A 7,203-nucleotide genomic window follows, 5' to 3' on the forward strand; every position below is an offset into this window, starting at 1 on the left:
AAATTTTTAAACCTGGAGTTACCGAAATGAGAGACAACCTACTAAAAGAATCAGTAAACAGCCTTCAAAGCTGTTTAAAAGCTTAAAAGCTGTAGGCAATGCTGCCAACAATGAATAATTATAGCAAAAAATCTTGTTTAGGATACACAGAAAAAATTTTAAATCACTATAGAGGAAGCACCTTCATTTGCAAAAGTGATGTCCTATAAGAGACAATACAATGTCAACTGACTGTTAAGATCTAATAAGAAGATAATCTTCTGACTAAGTCCTCTGAGGCAAACTCCAGTATTGGGTCAAGCATTGGAAAGTTCAAAGCAAACTAAAAAAAAAATAAAAACATAATTTTTAAATGCACAATTGGAGCACACTGTGCATGAAGAGTATTTTGCTGAGGGATTATTTTTAACTCTTCTGCATACAGATACGTTCACCATTATTTCACTGACATTCATGAGATTTATTCAATTAATTCGAGTCATTAAATGATATTCTTCTTCCTCCCCACTCCCTTCCTGATCCTGAGAATAGAAAAGTCCATTAACAGGTCATGGCAGGAAAGTGCTTCTTGATGGTACCATGGCAACATGCCACCAAACACAAAGGGGACCGGTGCTGAGAGGATGGGGAGAATCGAGGCAACCCACACTAGACAGGGGGAAAGAATCACCCAAAATGGCAATATTATCATCTCCATTCAGAGCACACTTTTTGGGGGACTATAAGTAGAAGCATATTTCTTTAGTTAATATTTCATTTTATAGCTGCAAAGAGAAAGACCTAAAACTAATTTTTTAAAAACCTAGTATATTCTATTTCCAAGGACCTATTCTCTCACGTTCACAGGTGGAAGCTCTATCTCCTCAGCTTCTTGCACTGGACTGGCTCTTCCTTCCATTTTTCATTAGCTGAGCTGAGCATGTCCAGAAAACCACCTTTCCCTGTAATGAGCCCCAGTGGGAACCTGGCAAAGGAGCTCCTAGGAGGTTTCAGGAGCCTCTTACCACATCCTGGGAGGCAAGACGGGACCAGGTGATCGACTTCCCCACTAATTTTATCCTACATGGAGGGCATTGGCACCAGTCCAGCTAGGCTGGGGCTGGAAGGGTTTAGGATGCTTACCAAGAAGTGCCTATTAAAACAGAAATGCAGGTATCCATGCTCCTTACTCTGAGAAGGGGAAGAAGGAAAAGGACTCACTGATCACACACACACACACACACACACACACACACACACACACGCACGCACACATCATCCTGCCATTTTTCAGAAGCCATCTTTTAGAAAGTTTCCTTAGCGCATTGCTTTGCCCCTTGATTTTCTTTCCTTTAATTATGGCAGAAATCACGAGGAATAATAAACATTTCCCATCCTTTACAAGTTAAAAAATAGGCAGGAAAATTTGAATTATTAAACAAGTCTGACATGGGGAAATAGAAGCAGAAAATCATTTTTGTCCCCCAGCTTCTCCAGGCCCTTTGAAAATCCGGGCTGTCCCTCTGATTTTTCTAGTCTCTTATAACTAAGGCAAACATCCTTGATTCAGAAGTGTGAAACCCAGGCCCCTGTCTGATGGGCATGAGATGGGAACCTTCCTCGAGGGAGGCCATGCTCCGGGCAGGATGCCAGCCCCGCAGAACTGCCCCCTGTCGTGGTGAAGAAAGATCTGTGAGAAGAAGAGGATGGGGTCAGGAGGAAGGAAAGTACTCCCCTGACCGGCACTGATGTCTGGCTTCATGCCCTCTGGGCCGGGCCATGGGGAAAGCTGACTGTCCCCCTCCCTGGTGTTTGTGTATGTGTTTTGGGAACCCCCATCGTCAATGTGGACCTTCCCCTGTAGTTCTCTCCATCCCAACACAAGCATCTCCATCCTCAAGTTCCTAGGAGCCCTTCCCATCCTTAGCTTCTCTCTGCTGAGCCATGTCAGCCCCTCCAGGTGGCCCATTGGGTCCCTTCAGGGGACATCAGGCTGTGTCTCACACTTGCACCCCCATCTCAGCAGGAGAAAACTAATGATAAGCTCTGGGAAGCCTGGTCCATCCCTACCCCGAAGCAGCTCTCCTTAATGCAGCTGTCCAGCTGGTTTCTGGACTGAGCTTTCTCAGGAGGGCCCCTCTTCCACCTACTTAGACTTTGAGACTAAGAGGCCCAGACCTAGATGTCTGGAGTGGGTCCCTTTGAAGACCCTCCTGCAGGCCTTGAGGAGGGGGCAGACACCTGGGTGGGGGCTACTGGGAGAGGGGAGAGCCCCAGCAAATTCCAACTCTTTCTAAGGATAACTGGGGCTCCCTGAGTCAGGGCTGTGTCTCCCCTCAGACTGGGGCTCCCTGAGGCAATTTTTTTGTGTTTGCATAAAATGAGACAATTTTATATAGTACTTTTTGAAATGCACATAAAATATAACTGTATATTGGATAAAAATCAAAGTGGCCATTGGCCCTTTCAAACCTTTTTAGCGGAGTAATAAGGAGCCTTTTGTTCTCCTGGCCAATCTCTCACTGGACGCTGAGCACCCACATTGACTTTGGATTTTTTCGGTTGGTGATGGAGAAACAGAGACTTCAGCAAATCAAGGAAACAGGAGGTCATGGACTATTTGCCATTTTGTACAACTACGTTTTAAATATTCCCTAAGAAAAAAGTAAAAGAATCCAACCTCTCCAGCCCTTTGATTAGCTAAAACCATTACTGACAAATTGTATCCTGAGCGGTTTAGTCCTAATTCACGATGTAGAAGACAGTGAAGGCTCTCCTGGGATTAAGAACCAGAAAGAGGAGAAAAAATATAAACGATGTGCTTCAGGTTCAGAAGACAATTTTGGGCATTTGGAGTCAGGATACAGTGTTGTTTAAGAAATCAATAATTTCCTAATCTCTTGCCACAAGATACAATAAATAATATTTTTTAAAAAAATGAATCCCAGGAGAAAATTTGAAATTGAACAAATACCCAGACAATAACCAGATATTTAAGATTGCTGGTGTGGACACAACATCTGCAGAGCCGGCAGCACAGATGCTCATTCAGAGGTGGGGTGCTGCCAGCCCAACTGTCCAGTGAGCTGGCCGCTGATGTCTGCCCGTGGGTCCCCACCCCAACCCAGGAGCTGACCTCCACTGAAGGCCACATTAATTACTGGTCATGGGTGCAAAGGCCACCTTCCTGCTTCACTTGGGCTCCCAAACACCCATCAGACAGGCTGAAGCCTCTGCCCCAGTGGCCTTGCTGTTTGGCTTCCCCAGACGCCCAGTCCTGCTTTTCACACTCCCTTCAACGGTTGCCACAGAGAACATTTCCCAGCAAATCTCCTGCACGCAAACCTCCATCTCAGAGCCAGTGACCTGGGGAATCACAACAACAGTAAAGCAAACCAGAAGTAAAGTGGTTTCTAGTTTGTCTTCACGCCGTCATCTAGTTTCCCTGTTTGCCATTCAAAGATGGTAAAGAAACGACTTCAGACAGTAAAAGTCAGAGTACCAGGCACCCACAGGAACAGAAACAGTGCCTACACGCTGTGCAACTCTCAAAAGATGGGCTGTGTCTAGAAAGTGAACGGGGGAGTTTATCTCAGCCGTAGCTCTGGAAAATCCTCAATTTCTTAGGCTGAAATACTGTCAGACTGAGAGGCAGGCAGAGGTTAACTCGATACAATGCATAAATGTAACGGGGAAGCCTGGCCCAACAGAGCGTCCAGTGGTGGGGAAAATGGGGGTCGCCACTGAAAATGCCCATTTCGGGTAGGCTTTTCCCTGGCATCTTTAATATGTGGGGAACACCCACCTGCGATTCTTATTCCATGATAACATCGTATCTCTCTTCCAAAAGTTCACTAGATACCATGAAACTACATTTCTGCTTCAGAAGTTTTCACAACAGGCCTGTCAAGTAGGCAAATGCCTTTCCTCTTCTTCTGGAACCAATCTCTTTACCTCCCCCATGTGTTCTGTTTCCAAGCCCAATCTCCTCTCATCACCGCCCCTTCCTCACCACACCCATGTCACAAACACCCACTACACCTCACCTTCCCCTTCTTTCCTCCGCCGCTCCCTCCCACACAACTTCCTACCAGTTGAACCACAGATGCCAATCAAGTGTAAGAAGCTTCCAGGGGTTTCATCACCCTCCGCCATTTTTATTCAACTGGACTCCCCCCACCCCCGCCCCCACCCCCGCCCCTGCCCCCCCCCGCCCCCGCTGCTGTTGATTGGCCAGGAGCCTGACCTGGGGGACCAATCAAGAGGCCGTGCTGGAGCAGCTTGTATTTCTGTGTCTCTCTCTGACTTTCTGTCAGCACCAACCCCAATTTGGCTTTTGAGCTGAAGAGTTTTGCAAGCACTGGGGCTGGGACTGCCTTTGCAAGTGACCATTGGAGGAATCGAACAGGCCTGGTTCAGGCACAAGAGCTGCCACCGTGAGCAAGTCAGTTATCTATTTATGCCTCAATGTCTTAGTCATTCAAATGTGGATAAGACCACCAAGCTCCGAGTGTTGTGGGAATTGAAACTGAATTGAACCAGTGTGTGTTCTGCAGCCTGGATAGTGCCTGAAACATAATGGCAGTCACTCAGTAAAGGAGAGCTATTATCTCTTCTTCTACTGATGATAAAGCCAGACGAGTCCCCTAGAGTGTGTGCTGGGCTTAGCGGCTTACTTCTAACAAAAGAGCAGGGAATGAGAAACATAGGGAAGAGAAACTGGGGAACTCTACAATGGAGAACGCTGGCTCTGTCTAAGGTCCACGCAGAAAAACCCAGATGGCTTTTTATTTTGGTTTTGCTGGTGGCTTTGTCCTAGATCAGCCCCAGGTTGTTTCAACCCGATGACCAGTCTCCCCTGACCTGACCCAGGGCAGGGCTCTGGGAATTGAATCTGGGGCCGACGTCATTTCCTGCAGGAGTACAGTGTGCAGGTCTGGAGTGGAGACGGATTTTGCAGTCTGCAGCATGAAGAGGAAAGATGGGACCACCTAGGGAAAACGCATACGTAAGGATCAGAAAGCTGAAGGCAGAATGCTGAGACCATCAGAAAACACCAAGGAGGGACCAAGGGACCCCTCCAAGGGACCAAGGAGGATGGTGAGAGATATGTGAGGAGAAGCAGAGAAAAGAGAGTCGGGGAGGCAAAGGCATGGGCTTCAAGCTACAGAATTGGACCCATTACTGGGTTATGAATCAATTACTTGGTTGTGACCAGCACTGAAGAAGAAGGAAACTGGAATTATTAGAGTTCTTGCATATAGTCAAGGATAAGGACTGTGTTGGGAAAGGTTATTTTCAGCTGAGTAACCCATACTAGGTTACTACGTAGAAGTTTCCTTCATAAGTTGATTTGCAATAAAAATAATTGGAAAAAGCATGGATGGGAGTTCCGAGAAGGCGGGGGCTGTCCACAGAGCCAAAGCCAGCAGAGCCGACAGGTCTAGAAACACAAGTGATGAATCAAAATGTCCACCGGCGTGGGAGCTAATGCTACGGTGGTCATTATTTTGCAAATATACATGTATCACGTCAACACATGCCACACCTTAAACTTACACAATATGTCAGTTATATCTCAATAAAGCTGGGGAAAATGTCCATTGAATATGGCAACACGGAGGTCTGGTGAGCTGATCAGAGCACTTTCCACAGCGTGTTGGAGGAAGTGCCCACGGAACTGGGTGGAAAGGGTGGGGGGGTTAGAAGGAGGGAGAGCAAGACTAGACCTCTTTTTCAAGAAACTTGGCAGAGAAAAGAGGAAACAGGTAGTTATGGAGGGGACTTAAGATCAAGGTTTATTGCTTACTTAGGATACGATTTAAATAAGTTTATAGAAGCAGCTGAAGTTAAGGGGCAAAGTGGGTCACTGATGGAGCAAAGTGAGGAGAGAGGCTAAGGAGAGCAGCTTGTGACCAGGGAGTGGGGTCTGGGGAAAGGAGAGTCCAGCATGGATGCCCAGTGGGCGCCCCTAGTGGGGAATGGGAAAGCCTGCCTTTTCCCCCATAAAATAAGGCAGGCATTCAGGTATCTAAATATGCTGCCTTTCCAATTTTTTAAATATTGTAACTCTTCCTGCAGGATGCTAAATAATTTCAATTATGGAGACAACAAGTCACAGAAAACGATATTGTTCAGCCAGGCCTAGGATGGTCATGGGGCCCAGGAAGGGCACCAAGGGTTTGTCCTAGCCCCTGAGCATTCTGAGAAGGGGTGGCCCTGGGACTCATGTCCCAGAGCATCCCACGTTGGCAGAGCAAGTGGCAGGAAGGTTGTACTGTCAGAGGCGGGGACCAAGGTGCAGGCTCTCTGAGCTCAGCCCCTGCAGGAAGCCAGTGTGTCCAGATGGGCCTCTGGCTGTGATAAGCAAACAGGACACTTAGCGCCCTCTGGTGGCAAAAGTACCATATGGGACCTATGACTAGAAGCAGAAACTCCTGTAAACTTTATCTGTAAAGGGCCAAATAATATTTCAGAAGGCTTTGAGGGCCAATCTCTGTACATAAACAAATACACACACAGCTGTGTGACAAAATTTTATTTATAAAAACAGGCAGTGAGCCATAGTTTAAGGACCCCCCACACTTAAATGTTTTGATAGGAATATTGTCCAAAAAAAGTTTGTTATTGTTCCCAAAGCAAATCATGGCTCAGAGAAACACATCAGTCAGTGACCACTACATTAAACAAGTCTTAAAAACGCACAACTTATTTGGAAATTATATGATAAATGATTAGCGCCACCAGTCAGATCTCTATGAAAGTATTGGCTTGGCCAGAAAGTTCGTTTGGGTTTTTCCACCAATAGTTTTAATGATATATATAATTTTGTTTTAGATAATAACAAGGCATATAATTTAACATTTATGTATTGATTTTTTTTTTCCATACCAGATACTCATTTTGAAGATCATCTTTGCAATAACAAGGAGGAGGATAATGGATTGGGGGAGAAAAATGAAACCTTGGGACAGTTGACTTAAAACAACGTGACTTTAGTTTCTTAAGACACTAAAATGAGCGCATGAAGAACACAGGTGAGGTTTAGGACCCTGAAATGTTTAGAGACATCGCGGTTGGGAGATTTCCTCCAACAGCCCAGGTGTAAGAGAGGTTATGGGTTTGGAGATTTGGGGCTGCAGTTTGAGGCACAGACACACAAATGAATAGGACACAGTTCCTGCCATCGGGCAAGTCAGGAAGTGTTGATCCCATCTGGCCATG

Source organism: Lagenorhynchus albirostris, chromosome 10, assembly GCF_949774975.1.
Source record: "Lagenorhynchus albirostris chromosome 10, mLagAlb1.1, whole genome shotgun sequence".
Classification (NCBI taxonomy): domain Eukaryota; kingdom Metazoa; phylum Chordata; class Mammalia; order Artiodactyla; family Delphinidae; genus Lagenorhynchus; species Lagenorhynchus albirostris.